Below are 21,087 nucleotides of genomic sequence, written 5' to 3'. Positions count from 1 at the left end.
ACAATAATCACTAAACCCCCTGATGCTTAGATGAATAAAAACTGAGAAAAGCCTTCAAAATTAGCTAAAATAACTACCACTAGGATATTGTCCCTGGAAGACAGTATTTAAGACAGGTAATAATATTCAACTCTGTAATTATTCAACAGCCTTAGGAGTTAGAAAAAAAAAAAAGCCAGGCTCAGTAGCTCACACCTGTAATCCCAGTGCTTTGGGAGGCCGAGACAGGAGGATGGCTTGAGCCCACGAGGTGAAGGCTGCAGTGAGCCATGATGGCACCACTGCATTCCAGCCTGGGTGACAGAGCAAGCCCTGGTGTCCGTTAAAGAGAGAGAGAGAGACAGACAGACAGACAGACAGAATACTTTTACCAGAGAAATTTTCCATCCAAACTTAAGTTTTTGACCCCCTATTCCAAAAAACGGACTACAGAGGTGAGTCTGCAGTACTGATGGATGCACTTCTGCCGGGGCCAGTATTTCAGGGAAGTTCTCTCTTTCTTGGTTTTCTGGTGTCTTCTAGCTTTCCAGCTGTCTTCATTCTTTGAGATCTAGTCTCCAGTTATTTTTTGTATAAGAGGAAAAACTGTAAAATCCAAATTTACTTTTTTTTGAGACGGAGTCTCACTCTGTCGCCCAGGCTGGAGTGCAGTGGCACAATCTTGGCTCACTGCAATCTCTGCCTCCTGGTTTCAAGCAATTCTCCTGCCTCAGCCTCCCAAGTAGCTGGGATTACAGGTACATGCCACCACGCCCGGCTAATTTTCTTTTTTTCAGTAGAGACGGGGTTTCACCATGTTGGCCAGGCTGGTCTTGAACTCCTGACCTCAGGTGATCTGCCCGCATCAGCCTCCCGAAGTGCTGGCATTACAGGCATGAGCCACCACACCTGGCCGACCAATTCATTTTATTAACAGCCACCAAAGCCGAGTTTCAACAAAATTAAATGACTAATGGCGTATGATATTCTTGAATGTATACACTAACAGAAACATCTTCAGTCAGAAGAATAAAATGAATTCATGTATCTCTTAATGCTAAGGGAAAAATTAGTGACATCTCAAACTTTTAAAAAGTAATTTCTTCAAGCCGGGCACGGTGGCTCATGCCTGTAATCCCAGCTCTCAGGGAGGCAGAGGCGGAAGGATAGCTTGAGCCCAGGAGTTCGAGACCTGCCTGGGTAATATAGCGAGACCTCGTTCTCCACAAAAAGGAAAAAAAAAAAAAAGTAATTTCTTCAAAATAATGAGTGGTAAGAAAAAGTTAAAATTCATCAAGTAAAATGTTAGATATTTTGTCCTAAAATGGTGCTTAAAATAAATGCAAAAGATCTAATACTAATAGTTGAATCAGCTGACTTTATTCTAAACCAGGATTCAGTTGCATTAAAACTAGTGTAGATTATCCTGTAATACTATATTTTGGCAATCTTTTAGGTCACCTAAATTTTTTTATCTCTGAAATTGTTGGGGTTTTTTTGGTTTTTTGTTTCATTTTGGTTTTGTTTTGGAGATGGAGTCTCACTCTGTTGCCCAGGCTGGAGTGCAGGGGCGTAATCTCGGCTCACTACAACCTCCACCTCTTGGGTTCAAGCAATTCTCCTGGCTCAACCTCCAGAGTAGCTGGGATTACAGGTACCTGCCACTACACCCAGCTAATTTTTTTTGTATTTTTAGTAGAGACAGAGTTTCCCCATGTTGGCCAGGCTGGTCTTGAACTCCTGACCTCAAGTGATTTCGCCTGCCTCAGTCTCCTAAAATGGTGCAATCACAGGCATGAGCCATCACGCCCAGCCAAACTGTTGGTATTTAATATTTCCATGTTCTCCCTATAATTATTAAGTACTAAAAGCCAAAACTAAAATCTGTTTTTCAGAAGGAAATTTATTCATCCCTAAAATGTCAGTATACATTTAATATAATCAGTTCGGATTGTAAACACAGACTTTGTAAATGTCTTCATGTTTTCTATTTAGTTTTTTTCTTTTTTTTTTTCTGGACATGTGGTTCACACTAAGTGTCTTAAGTTTTTCAACATGCTACCATTTGTTCTAATTATGCCCACCAAGTAGCTTCTACAGAAAATGTGCTTTGTTGGGTTTTTTTTTTTGTTTGTTTTTTTATTTTGAGATAAGGGTCTATGTTGCCCAAGATGGCTGCAAACTCCTGGGCTCAAAGGATCCTCCTACCTCAGTCTCCCAATTAGCTGGGACTACAGGAATCTGCCACCACATCTGGCTATAGGAGACGTGTTTCTAATTTTTTTTTTTAATGAGAACATGTTTAAGGTAGTTTGCTGACCTTATTAGTTTGTCTTTCGAATGACAGCAAAGAAATTAACTTCGTACCTTGATATGTTTATTATAAATGGTCGACATCTGCTTGACACAATTTACAAAATGGATCTTTTTATAACCTAAGAAAAGCTGATAACTTAAAAGACAATGTAAATTGCCCAAGATCACAGAATTGCTAAGAATAGAATCCAGATCTATCCAACTGACTGGATGACCTCAATTCCCCATTCTCTTTCTTTTTTGTTTTGTTTGTTTGTTTGAGACAGAGCCTTGCTCTGTCACCCAGGCTGCAGTTCAGTGACACGATCTCGGTTCACTGCAACCTCTGCCTCCCGGGTTCAAGCAATTCTCCTGCCTCAGCCTCCTGAGTAGCTGGGATTATAGGCACCTGCCACCATGTCCAGCTAATTTTTGTATTTTTAGTAGAGACAGGGTTTTGCCATGTTGGTCAGGCTGATCTCCAACTCCTGACCTCTAGTGATCCGCCTGCCTCGGCCTCCCAAAGTGCTGGGATTACAGACATGAGCCACCGCGCCCAGCCCCCAATTCTCTTTCAAATCACACCATACATTGTAAAATTTAATCAGATTTTAAGTATTTTTCAAATTCCATTATCTACAAATTTAAACTTTAGAAAAACATTTAAGTTTTCAAGGGCTTAGACAACAACTATAATGGTATTTAAGTCCATGAACTCACTTTCTGCCACCCCCCAAAAAAAAACAGCCTCTCAAAGAAATAGGATTCCCTCAATACTAAAGAGTTATTTTCACTGTCCCAAAGTATTGTACCACAAAATACTAGTTCATAGCTATTTTTCTTCTTTTAAAAAATATTTATTCTTGGGCTGGGCGCAGTGGCTCACACCCGTAATCCCAGCACTTTGGGAGGCCGAGGCGGGCGGATCACAAGGTCAGGAGTTCGAGACCATCCTGGCTAACACGGTGAAACCCCGTCTCTACTAAAAATACAAAAAAAAAATTAGCCGGGCGAGGTGGCGGACACCTGTAGTCCCAGCTACTCGGGAGGCTGAGGCAGGAGAATGGCGTGAACCTGGGAGGCGGAGGTTGCAGTGAGCTGAGATCCGGCCACTGCACTCCAGCCTGGGCCACAGAGCAAGACTCCGTCTCAAAAAAAAAAAACAAAAATTAGCTGGGCGTGGAGGCGCACGCCTGTAATCCCAGATACTCAGGAGGCTGAGGCAGGAGAATCGCCTGAACCCAGGAGGCAGAGCTTGCAGTGAGCTGAGATCGTGCCATTGCACTCCAGCCTGGGCGACAGGGCAAGACTCCGTCTCAAAAAGAAAAGAAAAAAAAATTCTTCTTTTAAAAAAAGGAGAACATGGCAGACTTCATTGTAACCGAGTCATCAAAGTTAACGCTAGTCTCCAGACAGACAGACACCAGATCCCAACCAACAAAATGCAAGGAAAACATGGATATTCCTGCTCAAAATGCTTAACCTCAATATAAGCATGAGGAAGCACTGGACAAACCCGAGTTGAAAGACATTCTATAAAAATGCCTCTAGTCTTCAAAAAGGTTAAGGGTTTGAATGAAACTCAAAACACTGAAGAACTGTTCTAAAATAAAGTATATTAGGCTGGGATTGGTGGCTCACACCTATAATCCCAGCACTTTGGGAGGCTGAGGCGGGTGGGTCACCTGAGGTCAGGAGTTCGAGACCAGCCTGGCCAATGTGGCGAAACCCTGTCTCTACTAAAAATACAAAAATTGGCTGGGCATGGTGGCAGGCGCCTGTAATCCCAGCTACTTGGGAGACTGAGGCAGGAAAATCGCTTGAACCAGGGGGAAGAGGTTGCAGTGAGCCGAGATGGTGCCACTGCACTCCAGCCTGTGCAAAAGAGCTTAACTCCATCTCAAAAAAAAAAAAAAATTATATATATATACATATATATACACACACACACACACACACACACATATTAGAGGGCTGGGCACAGTGGCTCATGCCCGTCATCCCAGCACTTTGGGACACTGAGGTGGGCGGATCACCTGAGGTAGGGAGTTCAGGAACAGCCTGACCAACATGGAGAAACCCCGTCTCCACTAAAAAAAAAATGCAAAATTAGCTGGGCATGGTGGCACATGACTGCAATCCCAGCTACCCGGGAGGCTGAGGCAGGAAAATCGCTTGAACCCAGGAGGCAGAAGTTACAGTGAGCTCAGACTGCACAATTGCACTCCAGCCTGGGCAATAAGAGTGAAACTCCGTCTCAAAAAAAAAAAAAGTATATTAGAGAGGCAAGGAAACTGGGTGGAAAGGTGATCCTTGATTATACTCTTGCAATAAAGGACATCCGTCGCCAAAACGATAGGCAGAACTTGAATGCAAGTCTCTGCATGAAAGATATGTAAGCAATTTTTGTTTGTTTACTGTTCTTGCAACTATTTTCTAAGTTTAAAAGTGACAGGCTGGGCACCGTGGCTCACACCTGAAATCCCAACACTTTGGGAGGCTGACGTGGAAGGGCTGCTTAAGACCAAGAGTTCGACACCAGCTTAGGCAACAGAGTGAGAGCCCTTCTCTATCAAAAATGTAAAAAGTATCCAGGTGTGGTGGTGCACCCCTGTTGTCCGAGCTACTCAGCAGTCTGAGGCAGGAGGATCACTTGAGCCTAGGAGTTCAACGCTGCGGTGAGCTATGACCACACCACTGCACTCCAGCCTGGGAGACAGAGCAAGACCCTGTCAAAAAAACAAAAAAGCCATAGATCACTAGCTGGTTTATATTAGTTGTACATTTTACCTGCTCTTTAAATTTCGTAGCTATTTTTCTTTTTTTAAAAATAGTTTTTAGGCCAGGCGCAGTGGCTCACGCCTGTAATCCCAGCACTTTGGGAGGCCAAGGTGGGCAGATCACGAGGTCAAGAGATGGAGACCATCCTGGCTAACATGGTGAAACCCCGTCTCTACTAAAATTACAAAAATTAGCTGGGTGTGGTGGTGAGCGCCTGTAATGTCAGCGACTCAGGAGGCTGAGGCAGGAGAATCGCTTGAACCTGGGAGGCAGAGGTTGCAGTGAGCTGAGACCACACCACTGCACTTTGAACTGGCGACAGAGCAAGACTTTTTTCAAAAAAAAAAAAAGGCCAGGCGTGGTGACTCACACCTGTAATCCCATCACTTTGGGAGGCCAAGGCAGGTGGATCACCCGAGGTCGGGAGTTCAAGACCAGCCTAACATAGAGAAACCTCATCTCTACTAAAAATGCAAAATTAGCTGGGTGTGGCTGCACATGCCTGTAATCCCAGCTACTCAGGAGGCTGAAGCAGGAGAACTGCTTGAACCTGAGGGGCAGAGGTTGCAGTGAGCTGAGGTCAGATCACGCCACTGCACTCCAGCCTGGGCAACAAGAGCGAAACTCCATCTCAAAACAAAAACAAGCAAACAAACAAATCCAAAAACCACATGGCAGTTAAGAGTAGGAGTTGTCAGCCGGGCGCGGTGGCTCAAGCCTGTAATCCCAGCACTTTGGGAGGCTGAGACGGGCGGATCACGAGATCAGGAGATCGAGACCATCCTGGCTAACACGGTGAAACCCCGTCTCTACTAAAAATACAAAAAACTAGCCGGGCGAGGTGGCGGGCGCCTGTAGTCCCAGCTACTCCGGAGGCTGAGGCAGGAGAATGGCGTAAACCCGGGAGGCGGAGCTTGCAGTGAGCTGAGATCCGGCCACTGCACTCCAGCCCGGGCGACAGAGCAAGACTCCGTCTCAAAAAAGAGTAGGAGTTGTCTGGCTGTCTAGTTTTATATTAACACTGTCCCTTACTATATTTTTTAGATTTGTTAGCCTCATTCCTCTCAACTTTAAAATGGGATCCTAATAGTGCCTACCTCACATCTCAGGATGGCTATGAGGATTAAATATGTTAATGCAGGTAGCACTTAAAACAGTAAACTCGGCTGGGGGCGGTGGCTCAGGCCTGTAATCCCAGCATTTTGGGAGGTCAAGGCGGGAAGATCACGAGGTCAGGAGATCAAGACCATCCTGGCTAACACGGTGATACCCCATCTTTACTAAAATCACAAAAAAATTAGCTGGGCGTGCTGGCACACACCTGTAGTCCCAGCTACTAGGGAGGCTGGGGCAGGAGAATCACTTGAACCCGGGAGGCAGAGGTTGCAGTGAGCTGAGACCGTGCCAGTGCACTCCAGCCTGGGCAACACAGTGAGACTCCGTCTCAAAAGAAAAAAAAAAAAAAACCAGTAAACTCATAAACTCTCAAAAAATGTCAGTTATTGTTGTCGATATTGTCTTTGGTATTCTAGTCCAATCTCCAGCTTTGACATATCCTCTAACAGAGAGCTTCCTGTTTACTGTACATAATATCTTAGAAAAGATAAGTTCACCGGAGACTACACTAGACCTAGAATAGGCAGGACTTCTGTATGCCTTGCTTATACTGAACAATACTTGAATTCTAAGAGTTTATCTCCATAGGCTTACTAGGTATTTTCCCAAGGAAAATAAATTAGGTCAGCAATTCAGAGGGTCTGGTTTTTTTTTTTTTGAGACAGAGTGAGACTCTGTCGCCCAGGCCGGAGTACAGTGGTACGATCTTGGCTCACTGGAACCTCTGCCTTCTGAGTCCAAGCAATTCTCCTGCCTCAGCTCCCGAGTAGCTGGGATTACAGGGGTGCACCACCACACCTGGCTAATTTTTGTAATGTTAGTAGAGACAGGGTTTCACCATGTTGCCCAGGTTGGTCTCAAACTCCTGAGCCCAGGCAATATCTGCCCATCTCAGCCTCCCAAAGTGCTGGGATTATAGGCGTGAGCCACCGTGCCTGGCCAGAGGTTCTGTTTTACAAATATTTAATAGCAGGATATAAACTATCACAATTTATATTAAGGTATATTAACATATACACTTCAGCAGACAAGAAATAGAACCAAATAACCCATTTTAGTTCATTTGACTTTAATTTTTAACTCATATCTATATATAGATACAGATATGAGTTAAAAATTATATATATATATATATAAATATATATATATGGCAAGTACTTACAAATAAAAGAAGAAATCCCTAAGCCAAATCTTTGATCAGGATTGATTTTTTTTTTTTGAGAGGGAGTTTTGCTCTGTCGCCCAGGCTGGAGTGCAGTGGCGTCATCTCAGCTCACTGCAAGCTCCGCCTCCCAGGTTCACGCCATTCTCCTGCCTCAGCCTCCCGAGTAGCTGGGACTACAGGCACCCACCACCGCGCCTGGCTAATTTTTTTTTGTATTTTTAGTAGAGACAGGGTTTCACCGTGTCAGCCAGGATGGTCTCGATCTCCTGACCTCATGATCCACCCGCCTCGGCCACCCAAAGTGCTGGGATTACAGGCGTGAGCCACTGCGCCCAGCCAGGATTGATTTTTAAATCAAGGGTTTGAATTTTTTTTTTTTTTTTTTTGAGACAGGGTCTTGCTCTGTCACCCAGGCTGGAATGCAGTGGCAGGGACATGGCTCCTTATAGCTCAACCTCCTGGGCTCGAGCAATCCTCCCACCTCAACCTTCATAGTAGCTGAGACTACAGGAATGCACCACCACACACAGCTAATTTTTTTTATTTTTTGGTAGAGACAGGGTCTCACTATGTTGCCCAGGCTGGTGTCAAACTCCTGTGCTCAAGCAGTCCTCCCACCGTGGCCTTTCAAAGTACTGAGATTACAGGTGTGAGACACCATGGCCAGCCGGCTGTGAAATTTTTCTAGCAGCGTATGCAGACATTTTAAGATACTAAATTGTTCATCTCTAGCTCCTGAAATGAAGCTGGCACTTGCCTCAGTAAATAACAAATATCTCTCAAGAAAAAATAAATTTGAAGGGTTAAGATTTGAAATGATTTACAACTGTGTTGTATTCATAGTTAAAGCTTTATAGTATGGTGACCCCATTAAAAAAAAAGAAAAGAAAAAAAAACTTCAGACAGCTAATAGCTAAATTTAACTCTTTAAAAAAGCCAGGTGAAGGAAAGAATGACGAAATAATAAAGAAAGGATCTAGCCGGGCACAGCGGCTCATGCCTGTAATCCCAGCACTTTGGGAGGCCAAGGTGGGCAGACCACCTGAGGACAGGAGTTCAAGACCAGCCTGGACATCATGGTGAAACTCCGTCTCTATCAAAAATACAAAGATTAGGTGGGTATGGTGGCACATGCCTGTAATCCTAGCTACTTGGGAGACTAAGGCAGGAGAATCGCTTGAACCCAGGAGGTGGAGGTTGCAGTGAGCCGAGATCACGCCACTGCGCTCCACCCTGGGCAACAGAGCGAGACTCTGTCTCAATTAAAAAAAAAAGGATCTGCCCAATCAGTGGATCACAAGCTCAGCTCTGAGTTCTGAGTTTCACAGTAGCCAAAAACAACATCCTTAAAAAACGAACAAGGAAAAATCTTATCAGCTATTCAGAAAGACCTATTTTCCTTGTACCACAGTTTAAGACACCATTTTTGCATGTGTATTAATTATAGTTTTAAATTAATAGTCCAGATTTTTAAACAGCAGCAGCTTGCTCTGCCAGTACACAAGGAATATGTCCCTTTGACATGACTCCAAATTTAAAACTCAGTTGGATTTGGAAAAACCATTTTGGAAGAGAAAATGAAAATCAAGTAGCTATTATCTAAAGGTCCATCTTTACTTTGTTCTTGAGGTGTTTTTCTTTTTTTTTTTTTCTTCTTTTTGAGAAAGAGTCTCACTCTGTCATCCAGGCTGGAGTGCAGTGGCATGGTCTTGGCTCACTGCAACCTCTACCTCCCAGGTTCAAGCAATTTTTCTGCCTCAGCCTCCCGAGTAGCTGGGACTACAGGTAGCTGTCACCACACCTGGCTAATTTTTTGTATTTTCAGTAGAGACAATGTTTTACCATGTTGGCCAGGATGGTCTCAAACTCCTGACCTCAGATGATCCACCCACCTTGGTCTCCCAAAGTGCTGGGATTATAGGTGTGAGCCACCCACGCCCAGCCATCTTTACTTTTTTAAAAGCACTGTTCACAGAAGGCAGGCAACAGAGCAAAGCTATTGGAAGGGTGAGCTTTGCAATCAGGCAAAAGTTCTGAATTCAAGTTCTGTCTCCAATCTTACAGGTGACCCTGGGATTCTTTAATCCCAAATTTACTAGGCTGGAAAATGACACCAGTCTGCATACTTACCTTACAAAGTTGTTATCAGAATGCATGTCAATACCTAATAAAGTGCATCACAAAAGCATTCACTGAATTGAGCAAGCATTTATAATTTAAACTTCACTACAATAGTTATTTTTAAAATATATGTGTATATATCTATTAATTTACATAAAAACTCAACAAATCCAAGCCTGGTAAATTGAAAATAGCTTATTTCCCAACAAACTGCTTTCATTATCACTGCTAAATAAAATAACCTATTTTCTGAGAGAGCAGGAAAATTAATGAGACAAGTGTCAAAATAAGTAACTGCTGTGAAATGAAGTATGTGTACCTTTTAAGGCATCTGTGCATGAACACCTGCTTATGTCAAATTTACTCCTCAAAGATCGTTTTAAAACTTAACTTTAAAAAGTCACTTTGGCCGGGCACGGTGGCTCACGCCTATAATCCCAGCACTTTGGGAGGCTGAGGTGGGTGGATCACAAAGTCAGGAGTTCAAGACCAATACGGTGAAACCCCATCTCTACTAATACAAAAATTAGCTGGGCGTGGTGGCATACGCCTATAGTCCCAGCTACTTGGGAAGCTGAGGCAGAAGAAGAGCTTGAAGCCAGGAGTTGGAGGTTTCAGTGAGCCGAGATCGTGCCACTGCACTCCAGCCCGGGCAACAGAGGGAGACTCTGTCTCAAAAAAAAAAAAAAAAAAAAAAGTCACCTTCCGGGGAAGCGCGATGGTTCACGCCTATAATCCCAACACTTTGGGAGGCCGAGGCTGGCAGATCACTTGAGGTCAGGGGTTCGAGATCAGACTGGCCAATGTGATGAAACCCCGTTCTCTACCAAAAAACACAAAGATTAGCCAGGCATTGTGATGCATGGCTGTAATCCCAGCTACTCAGGAGGCTGAGGCACCAGAATGGCTGGAACCCGGGAAGTGGAGGTGCATTGAGCTGAGATCGTGACACTGTACTCCAGCCTGGGAGACAGAGCAAGACTGTCTCCAAAAAAAAAAGTAAACTAGTCTTGATATGCAAAGTAAACTAAAAGATTCTTTATCCTGAAGCTCTCAACAATGTCATTTGCCCATGCCAGTATTTTCCAAGAAACATGCTGTGTTCTGAGGCCTCATATGATGAGCCCATCAGTATGTTGAATAAATGAATAAATAGTTACTATTCCCAACATGATAAAAGATCACTTCTTTTGGGCCAGGCATGGCTCACATCTGTAATCCCAGCACTTTGGGAGACTGAGGTGGGAGGATCGCTTGAGCCCAGGAGTTTGAGACTAGCCTGGGCAACACAGCGAGATCCCATCTCTATAAAAATAAATTAATGTATTTTTAAAAATTTAAAAGATCCCTTCTTAGCTGGGCACAGTGGCTCACACATGTAATCTCAGCATTTTGGGAGGCCAAGGCAGGTGGATCATGAGGTCAGGAGTTCAAGACCAGCCTGGCCAACATGGTGAAACCCCATCTTCACTAAAAATACAAAAATTATCCAAGCATGGTGGTTGGCGCCTGCAATCCCAGCTATTCACGGGGCTGAGGCAAGAGAATCACTTGAACCCAGGAAGTGGAGGTTGCAGTGAGCCAAGATCATGCTACTGCACTCCAGCCTGGGTGACAGAGTGAGACTCCATCTCAAAAAATAAATAAATAAATAAATAAATAAATAAATAACTATGATCTCTAAGGATTGTGTATGGAAATGAGATCAAAACACAAGCAGCAATTCTCAAAAGCATAGAACCTATACAATCAGAAAACTTCCTAGGCTCTGTGTGCTAAATAGGGTTCAGCATAACCAGTTATATTATGGATCACACTCTTCCAAGTACACCATAATATAATTATGTATACTTCTTACACACACACAGACACACACACACACACAATGTGCTGTGCCATGCCACAAAACAAAAACTCCAAAAACCACCAAAAGGATTAAATAAGAAGGAAATTCTAACACACAGATGAACCTGATAATATTCTGCATTCCAGCCTGGGCAACAGAGCAAGACTCTATCTCAAAAAAAAAAAAGAAAGAAAAAGAAAAAATTCGGGACCGCTGAACTATACATACACTTAAAAATGGTTAAGGCTGGGTGCGGTGGCTCATGCCTGTCATCCTAGCACTTTGGGAGGTCAAGGCAGGTGGATCACGAGGTCAGGAGATTGAGTCTATCCTGGCCTACATGGTGAAACCCCATCTCTACTAAAAATGCAAAAATTAGCTGGGAGTGGTGGTGTGTGCCTGTAGTCCCAGCTACGCGGGAGGCTGAGGCAGGAGAATCGCTTGAACCCGGGAGGCGGAGGATGCAATGAGCTGAGATCGTGCCACTGCACTCCAGCCTGGTGACAAAGTGAGAATCCATCTCAAAAAACAAAAAACAAAAATTGGTAAAATCAGGCTGGATAAGGTGGCTCATGTCTCTAATCCCAGCACTTTGGGAAGCAGATTGTTTGAGCTCAGGAGTTTGAGACCAGCCTGGGCAACATAGTGAGACCCCCATCTCTACAAAAAATAAAAAATCTAGCCAGACATGGTGGCATTCACCTGTAGTCGCAGCTACTCGGGAGGCTGAGGTGGGAGGATGTCTTGACCCTAGGACACGGAGGTTACAGTGAGTCAAAACCATACCACTGCACTCCAGCCTGGGCAACAGAGTGACATCCCATCCCTCCTCCCAAAAAAAAAAGGTTAAAATGGTGATTTTTGTGTTAAGTATATATTACCACAATTTAACAAAAAACAAACAAAAACACTATAAGGAACCACTCCAAAGAAAGGCATTCACGGTGTAAATAGCAGCCACAAATTTATTCTTCATAAAGGAACAAATTCATCTTACAGGATTTTCTTTCTTTTTTTTTTTGAGACAGAGTCTTGCTCTGTCACCCAGGCTGGAGTGCAGTGGCCGGATCTCAACTCACTGCAAGCTCCGCCTCCCGGGTTCACGCCATTCTCCTGCCTCAGCCTCCTGAGTAGCTGGGACTACAGGCACCCGCCACCTCACCCGGCTAGTTTTTTGTACTTTTTAGTAGAGACGGGGTTTCACCAGGTTAGCCAGGATGGTCTCGATCTCCTGACCTCGTGATCCGCCCGTCTTGGCCTCCCAAAGTGCTGGGATTACAGGCTTGAGCCACCACGCCCGGCCTCTTTTTTTTTAAGATGGAGTCATGCTCTGTCACCCAGGCTGGAGAGCAGTGGCAAGATCTTAGTACACTGCAACCTCTGCCTTGCGGGTTCAAGTGATTCTCATGCCTCAGCCTCCCAAGCAGCTAGGATTACAGGCACCTGTCACCACTCCCAGTTAATTTTTGTATTTTCAGTACAGACATGTTTTTTTGTTTGTTTTCCTTGAGACATAGTCTTCTTCTATCACCCAGCCTGGAGTGGAATGGCATGATCTTGGCTCACTGCAACCTCAACCTCCCGGGTTCAAGTGATTCTCCTGCCTCAGCCTCCCGAGTAGCTGGGATTACAGGCGTGTACCACCATACCCGGTAATTTTTTTGCTGTTGTATTTTTAGTAGAGACGGGGTTTCACCATGTGGCCAGGCTGGTGTCCAACTCCTGATCTCGTGATCCACCCGCCTCAGCCTCCCAAAGTGCTGGAACTACAGGTGCGCGCCACCACGACCGGCTAATTTTTTGTATTTTTAGTAGAGACGGGTTTCACCATGTTGGCTAGGCTGGTCTGGAACTCCCGACCTCAAGTGATTCATGGCCTCCCAAAGTGCTGGGAGTACAGGAGTGAGCCACCACACCCGGTGAAACAAACATTTTTTTTAATGCTTACCATGGAGAAAAAAGAAGAAAGAAAATGAACAGGAGGAAGGAGTGAAACTATTGAATCTTGCAGGGTCTATTTGTCTGCCCTTTCCTCATATGGACATAATACATGCCATCATCCTCCACTGTCAAATTATTTCACAGATGAGATCATGTAATTTAAGTGCATTAAAGTCTAATGCCAAAGCCAGTTACTAATTTTAGTTCACTTCCAATACCTTATTTATTTTCTTGAAACCGATTACTGTCTGAAAACTCAATCTCGATAAAATTCTGCTCACGTCCTGCATGTATTATAGTCAACAGTAAGAGCTAAATATCTAGATATAACAAATAATAATGAACCATACATATAAAGTATACATTCTCAGGTTTCATTAATCAAACTGTCAAGCTCTGGCCAGGCGTGGTGGCTAACGCCTGTAATCCCAGCATTTTGGGAGGCTGAGGCAGGCAGATCACCCCAGGTCACGAGTTCCAGACCAGACAGCCTGGCCAACATATAGTAAAACCCCTTCTCTACTAAAAAATACAAAAATTTGCTGGGCATGGTGGTGCACACCTGTAGTCCCAGCTACTTAGGAACCTAAAACAGGAGAAGCGCTTGAACCAGGGAGGCAGAGGTGGAGGCTGCAATGAGCACTCCAGCCTGGGTGAGAGAGGGAGACTCTATCTCAACAAAACAAAACATAAAATCAATGTAACAGTCACAGGGGAAAAATCCCACAGAGGAACAAGTCCTTGCCCTTGCAATTCATATTCTCCAGAGTTCTTGGAGATTAACATTGTAATCAATATTACTAGTGAAATTTTCACTTCCTCAATTTCCCAAAAGCCTTTACAATAGTATTTTTATGACTACTATTTCTTGAGTGTCTACTACATGCCAGACAGCAACCTAAGCACTTAAACTCTATCCTCGCAACAGCTCTTAGAAGCAAAACATGTTCTATTATCATCAACTCCATTTTTAAAAATAGGGGCCAGGCGCGGTAGCTTAGGCCTGTAATCCCAGAGTTTGAGAGGCTGAGGTGGGCAGATCACTTGAGGTCAGGAGTTCGGAGACCAGCCTGGCCAACATGCTGAAACCCTGTCTCTGCTAAAAATACAAAAATTAGCCGGGTGTGGTGGCGCATGCCTATAATCCCAGCTACCTGGGAAACTGAGACACAAGAATCACTCGAACCCGAGAGGCAGGGGTTGTAGTGAGCCGAGATGATGCCACTGCATTCCAGCCTGGGTAACAGAGCAAGATATTGTCTCAAAAAATAAAAATAAAAAATAGGCCTGGCACTGTGGCTGACACCTGTAATCCCAGCACTTTGGGAGGCTGAGGTGGGCAGATCACCTGAGGTCAGGAGTTTAAGACCAACCTGACCAAAATGGAGAAACCCTGGCTCTACTAAAAATGCAAAATAAGCTGGGCATGTGGTGGCAGGCGCTTGTAATCCCAGTTATTCAGGAGGCTGAGGCAGGAAAATCGCTTGAACCTGGGAAGCGGAGGTTGGGAAGCGGAGGTTGCGGTGAGCCAAGATCACGCCACTACACTTTAGCCTGTGCAACAGAGGGAGACTCCTCCTCAAAAAAAAAAAATCCTATAGAGTTTTTACTCGAGTTACAACCAAAGAAGAATGAGTCAATCCTCCAACAACTCTGACAGTTCCTGGCGATATTGAACTTTCTCTTACATTCTCAGTAGGCCAAAGTGGTAAAAAGCAAATGAGTACTGCCAGAAACAGGCATGGAATACCAAAACAAGAATTTTACAAGGAAAAAAAAAAGGAAGAGGAGAAAACAAACAGGAAGACGGCAGGGAAAGTTCCAGAACAAAAGGACAACAGTAAAGGGCGACAGGGGAAGAATGGAGAATGAAGAATTATCAAGACAATAAATACCTTCACCTCTTCCGATGACGGAGCCACACAATTTTTACAGGATACACACATCCTCGATTGGACACCGTGGCTCATGCCTGTAATCTCAGCACTTTGGGAGGCAAAGGCGGGCAGATCACCTGAGGTCAGGAGTTTGAGACCAACCTGGCCAACATGGTGAAACCCCATCTCTACAAAAAAATACAAAAAAATTAGCTGGGCATGGTGGCACACGCCTGTAATCCCAGCTATGGGCGAGGCTGAGGCACAAGAATCACTTGAGGCCAGGACTCCGAGGTTGCAGAGAGCTGAGATGGTGCCACTGCACTCCAGCCTGGGCCACAGAGTGAGACTCTGTCTCAATAAATACATACATACATACTTTCCCTTAGGCTGACATAAAAATGATTTGACATCCATCTATTTAAGCCAGTGGTAAGACAATTTCATGTTAATTATACCACCCCAGTTATGAAACATATTGCAAAAACTCATGTTTATATAAAACATTCATGTCCTCAATAAAGAACAAAACAATGGTAAAATGAATTAGGTGAAATGCAATGCAAATAGCTGGTAACCAGTAATAACAGAAAAGGTTAAGTATTTAGTAATTGTTCAGTGTTCAGCTCCCTTAGATAATAACAACCTGCCCACCTATGGGTCATCGAAAACACTAGAATATAGCAGGACAGTCAGTGGCCACGGAAGTTGGGATCCCCTAAGGAGTGTGTACAACTCGCCTAAGGGTATAGGCTGGGGAAAGGAGGGGAGTCATTAACTGTAAACTAAAACCATTCCTCCCACCTAATCTGCAGTTATTTTCCCCAGAAAGAAACACATTACAATTTTAAGAACCTAAAAATCGCCGGGCACGGTGGCTCAAGCCGGTAACCCCAGCACTTTGGGAGGCTGAGGCGGGTGGATCACGAGGTCAGGAGTTCCAGACCAGCCTGGTCAGCATTATGAAACCCTATGTCTACTAAAAATACAAAAGATTAGCCAGGCATGGTGGTGCATGCCTGTAATCATAGCTACCCGGGAGGCTGAGGCAGGAGAATCACTCAAACCCGGGCGGGGGTGGGCTAGGTTGCAATAAGCCAAGATTGTGCCATTGCACTCCAGCCTGGGCGACAAAGCTAAACTCCATCAAAAAAAAAAAGAAAGAAAAGAAAGAAAAGCAAGGAAAGGAAAGCAAAGAAAGGGAAGCAAGGAAAGGGAAGGAGGGAAGGAAGGAAGGAAGGAAGGAAGGAAGGAAGGAAGGAAGGCAGGCAGGCAGGCAAGGAAGGCTGGCTAAAAATCTTTCTCAGTAAGAATTGCCCCCAACCCCAACTGGCAAAAAGAACCCCCAAAGCCTACATTTAAATGCCAGTGTCTGTAGTCATATTTGAGTCAGCTGAATCGTTGGAGGGGCATGTGGCAGAGGATGGCAGAGGAGCGTCAGCACGCAATGCTCCCCAACCCCCATACCTCCAAGCACCAAAACTACAAGCTGTGGTCCTATCACTCAAACCTTCTGTGTGGTGGGTGTGGCAGACTTTGGGCGTCTGAAGAAGATAATGTAACAAATGCCCGTGCTGCGACTAAATAAATAAATAAATCAGAGTGGGGAAAAAGTCAAACTTCCATAGATTTCCCATTTTATTCTGCACTTAAACCATGGCCCCTTTTTAAACCGGAGATTTATGAAACTTTTAACTTCTAATCATGGCTAACAGGAATTCTCAACTCTCAGTCAGTTTTCTGAGCAATCTACGGTCAGTCGTCCGAATTATTTAAGATCTAATTTTATTTTATTTTTATTTTCTATTTTTATTTTTATTTTTTTGAGACAGAGTCGCACTCTGTCACCCAGGCTGGAGTGTAGTGGTGAGCTCTCATCTCACTACAACCTCCGCCTCCCGAGTTCAAGAGATTCCCCTGCCTCAGCCTCCCCAAATAGCTGAAACTACAGACGCACGCCACCACACCCGGCTACTTTTTCTATTTTTAGTAGAGATGGGGTTTCGCCATGTTGGCCAGGCTGGTCTCGAACTCCTAACTTCAGGTGTTCCACCCACCTCGGCCTCCCAAAGTGCTGGGATTACAGGTGTGAGCCACCGCACCCGGCCAAGATCAAATTTTAAAGTAAGGAAAAGCAAACATCTCCGATAAATTTCCCTCCCTTCATTTTGCACCATTGTGAATGGTTCTCAAAGGGCTGTCCGGGGAGCAGCCACCATCTAACACCACCTGGGGAGCTAATCAAAATGCAAATTCTCGGGCAACTCCCCAGACGTGCAGAATCAGCCTGGGAAGTAGGACCCAGCAAGCAGAGTCCGCATATGCCAGCGCTCCTGGGGACGCCCAGGCGCGGCAGTTTCAGAACCTCGGCTTAAGGGTTGAGTCACACCGGCCAGGTTCGTGTGCTAGGTAAGCAAGAGTACAGAACTCTCCAACTTCTCTAGACTTGTTCCACTCTATAGAATTACAGACTTGTCACAAAGATTAAATAAGAAAAATACTGTACATCCAAAGCGCTCAAGAGCCACGGGGGGCAAGGAAGACATTCAAATGTAAGCAGCATTGTTAACACAGGCAAGGCACCAGGACGATGCCAAACTGGAAGGGGAAGTGGAGGGAGAAAGACAAAGGAGGAAAAGGCTTCTTGTCCCTGCCCCTATGAGCTCAACACCCAGTGACTAGGCCAGATGCAGAGGAAAATAAAACTGCCCTCAGCCGGGCGTGGTGGAGCGCGCCTGTATCCCAGCTACTCAGGAGTCTGAGGCAGGAGAATCGCTTGAAACCGAGAGGCGGAAGTTGCAGTGAGCCGAGACCGCGCCATTGCACTCCAGCCTGGGCAACGAGAGCGAAACTCCGTTTCAAAAAAAAGAGAAAATAAAGGTGCCCTGCAAGGAAGGACACACAGGTTGATTGGGAGATTAATAAGAAACAAACTCTGACCACACAATATAAGAGAAGACCTCAGGACGGGAGCGGCGGCTCACGCCTGTAATCCCAGCACTTTCGGAGGCCGAGGCAGGCGGATCACCTGAGGTCAGGAGTTCAAGACCAGCCTGGCAAACATGGCAAAACCCCGTCTCTATTAAAAATACAAAAATTAGCCGGGCGTGGTGGCAGGCGCCTGTAATCCCAGCTACTCGGGCGGCTGAGGCAGGAAAATCGCTTGAACCCGGGGGGCGAAGGTTGCAGTGAGCCAAGATCGCGCCACTGCACTCCAGCCTGGGGGATAGAGCGAAACTCTAACAAAAAAAAAAAAAAACGAGAGAGAGAGAAAAAAGACCTTAAGGAAGCGGCTGCATATGAGCAAGAAAGATTTCCATAGCCTGAAAAACGTCATTCCAGCCAAAAGGCCAAGATCCCAAGAAGCAAGAGAAACGAAAGTCAAGGCAGCAGCCCCCGAAAAATGCTGTAGCAGGAAATAAAATCGGTCATCCCACACCATAGGCCTCAGCCTGGGGAGAAGACCCCGCCTCCGCAGGGCACTCTACCTGCACATTCTCATTTGCAAACTAACTTCCCCTTTTGTTCCCTGAAGGACTGGAGACTTCTCCTCTGCACTATTGGCTGATCAAGCCATTGTCTGCGGCAAAGTTGAATTTAAAAGAGATGAGGCCCAGCGTGGTGGCTCAAGCCTGTACTCCCACCACTTTGGGAGGCCTAAATGGGAGGATCACCAGAAGCCAGGAGTTCCCAACCAGCCTAGGCAACACAAGAAGATCCCATCTCTAAAGAAATATTAAAAATTAGCCAGGCGTGACCCAGGGCGGTGGCTCATGCCTGTAATGCCAGTTCTTTGGTGGCAGGCCGAGGGGGGCTGATTGCTTTGAGCTCAGGAGTTGGAGACCAGCCTGGCCAACATGGTGAAACTCCATCTCTACTAAAAATACAAAAATTATCCCGGCGTGGCGGCGCAGGCCTGTAATCCCAGCTACTTAGGAGGCTGAGGCAGGAGGATCGCTGGAGCCCAGGTGTTGGAGGCTGCAATGAGCTATGATTGTGCCACTGTGCGCTTCAGCCAGGGCAACACAGAGAGACCCTGTTTCTAAAAAAAAAGAAAATTAAGCCGAAAGCGATGGCTCACACCTGTAATCCTAGCACCTTGGGAGGCCAAGGTGGGAGGATCGCTTGAGCCTAGGAGTTCAGGACCAGCCTGGGCAACATAGTGAGAACGCGTCTGCACAAATAATTTTTTTTTTTTTTTTTAAAAGGAGGAGGTCAGTAGTCGGCAAGAGCTGCGCATCCGCAAGAGTGGACACTACTCCAACAGCACCCCACCTCTGAACATCCCCAGCCGCAAATCAGCGCAAATCCACAACCTAGGGAGGACAAAATTCGCTACACGAAAAGGCAAAAGTTGGATTAAGAAAAAGTGGAGGAGCCAGGGAGCTGCAAGAAGACAGCTTTTTCCATTTCATTTTCCTTCTTCCTCTGCACTCCCGTCGTCCGGGTGCTGGCCGAACCCAGACGGCTTAATTTTCATGGCCTAAGGCTGAGGTTTTCCTTCCGGTCATTGTGTTTATTTCCCCCAAAGAACAGGCCCCGCGGGGCAGGCGCGCCGGGCCGGCCCGGGACAAAGCCCACTGCGGGCTCCACCTGGGAGCGGGGCGGGGCGGGGGACTGCGCTCCCGCTCCCCCGCCCGCCGCAGTTACCAGGCAACGCGCGGCCCCGCCCCCGCGCCGGTCGGCCAATCCAGCGCGTCTGCTGCCCCGGCGCAGGAGCCCCAGATACACCAAGCGAGCGCGACCCCACGGCGGCTCGGGCCTGGCACCGCGCGCGCCCCCGCACCGCCTAGCCGGCCAATCAGCGCGGCGGGGCATGCGCAGCCCGCGGGGCCGCTCGCTCGCTCGTGCGCGGGACCGCACGCGCGAGGCGACCCCCCCACCCCACGCCGGTTGGCGCGCGCGCCCCTCCCCCACGCGCACCGAGGCGCGCGCGTGCCACTGTCGTCCCCCGCGACCGCGTCCGTGCCGCCCCACCCCCATCGCCTGGTTTCGGCCACTGCCAAGGCCGGCGGGGCTGGAGACCCGGCGAGGCGGTGGGGGTGGGGGTAGCGGGAGGCGGCACGGACGCCCCCCAAAGCCCCACACCGCGCGCGGCGGGCCGCGGCTCCCAGGCCCCTGTCCCTGCAGGCCCCGGCGGGGCAAAGTCTCCAATAAAGGCCCCCGCTCGCAATGGCCCCCGAGGCGGGGGCGGGGGGTACGGGGATGAGGCGAGAGGGACTCACCCGAGTGCGGCCGCCTCCAGGCAGCGCCGGGGCCGGGGGTGCCGAGGGGAGGCGAGTGTGGGCCGCGCGCGCGCTGCGGCCGCCGCGGAGCAGCCTCGGCTGAGGGGAGCTGGCGAGCGGGCGGGAGGCGAGAGGGGGCGAGGGGCCCGTGCGTGTCGGCCGCGCTCCTGTCACCGCCGCATGGCCGCCCCGCAGGCAGGGCCTCGCTCAGCGCCTTGATCCGATCACTGGGGGACAGAGGCAGAGGCCGGGGTGACCGCGGCAGGCGGGCGGCCGCGGCTGGAGAGAGCGTGCGGGGAAGCGGGGGGGCGACCGGTGGCCCCTTTTCTCTGCTCTCCCAGCTTCTCTCTCACCCTCCTCCTCCTCCTCCTTTTTTTTTTCTTTTTTTCTTTTCTTTTTTTTTGTTCCTCGAAGGCGCGTTGCGCGTGCGCACCCGCAGCGCCGCCCAGCGGGAGTTGTAGTTTCGGATGCGTTCCCCATCAACGCGGCAGCAGGGACAGGGGACTACAACTCCCAGGAAGCACCGCTCCGGCGAGCCCCGAACCCGAGGACGAGGCAAGCGCGGCGCCCGGCCCTCTCCAGCAAGGGCTGTCAATGGAGGCGAGGGTGGTGGGAGCGAGAACATGGCTGCACCTGGGGCCTGCGCGGCCGCCCGGGTGGGGGAGGGGAGCCGGGGTGCAGAAACGGAAATCTGGACGGGTGGTGGCTCCGGCCTCGTCCCCACCGCGCGCCAACCGCCGT

The 21,087-nt window shown here is 47.3% G+C and overlaps 1 protein-coding gene across 2 annotated transcripts in view; it reads right to left on the bottom strand.

Moving 5' to 3' along the window:
* GTF2I (general transcription factor IIi) overlaps positions 1–20,749 on the bottom strand; it is a 108,029-nt gene extending 87,280 nt beyond the window's left edge. The window contains exon 1 of one of the 2 annotated variants that reach the window (XM_023218669.2): positions 20,347–20,749. The gene's annotated coding sequence lies outside the window, so the exon portion shown is untranslated. The remainder of the gene's footprint in view (positions 1–20,346) is intronic. The other variant, XM_023218667.3, reaches the window with a different exon arrangement.
* Between the last annotated feature and the right edge of the window lie 338 nt (positions 20,750–21,087).

Source organism: Piliocolobus tephrosceles, chromosome 8 (genome assembly GCF_002776525.5).
Source record: "Piliocolobus tephrosceles isolate RC106 chromosome 8, ASM277652v3, whole genome shotgun sequence".
In the NCBI taxonomy this organism is placed as follows: Eukaryota; Metazoa; Chordata; class Mammalia; order Primates; family Cercopithecidae; genus Piliocolobus; species Piliocolobus tephrosceles.
This window is presented reverse-complemented; position numbering and strand designations above follow the sequence as displayed.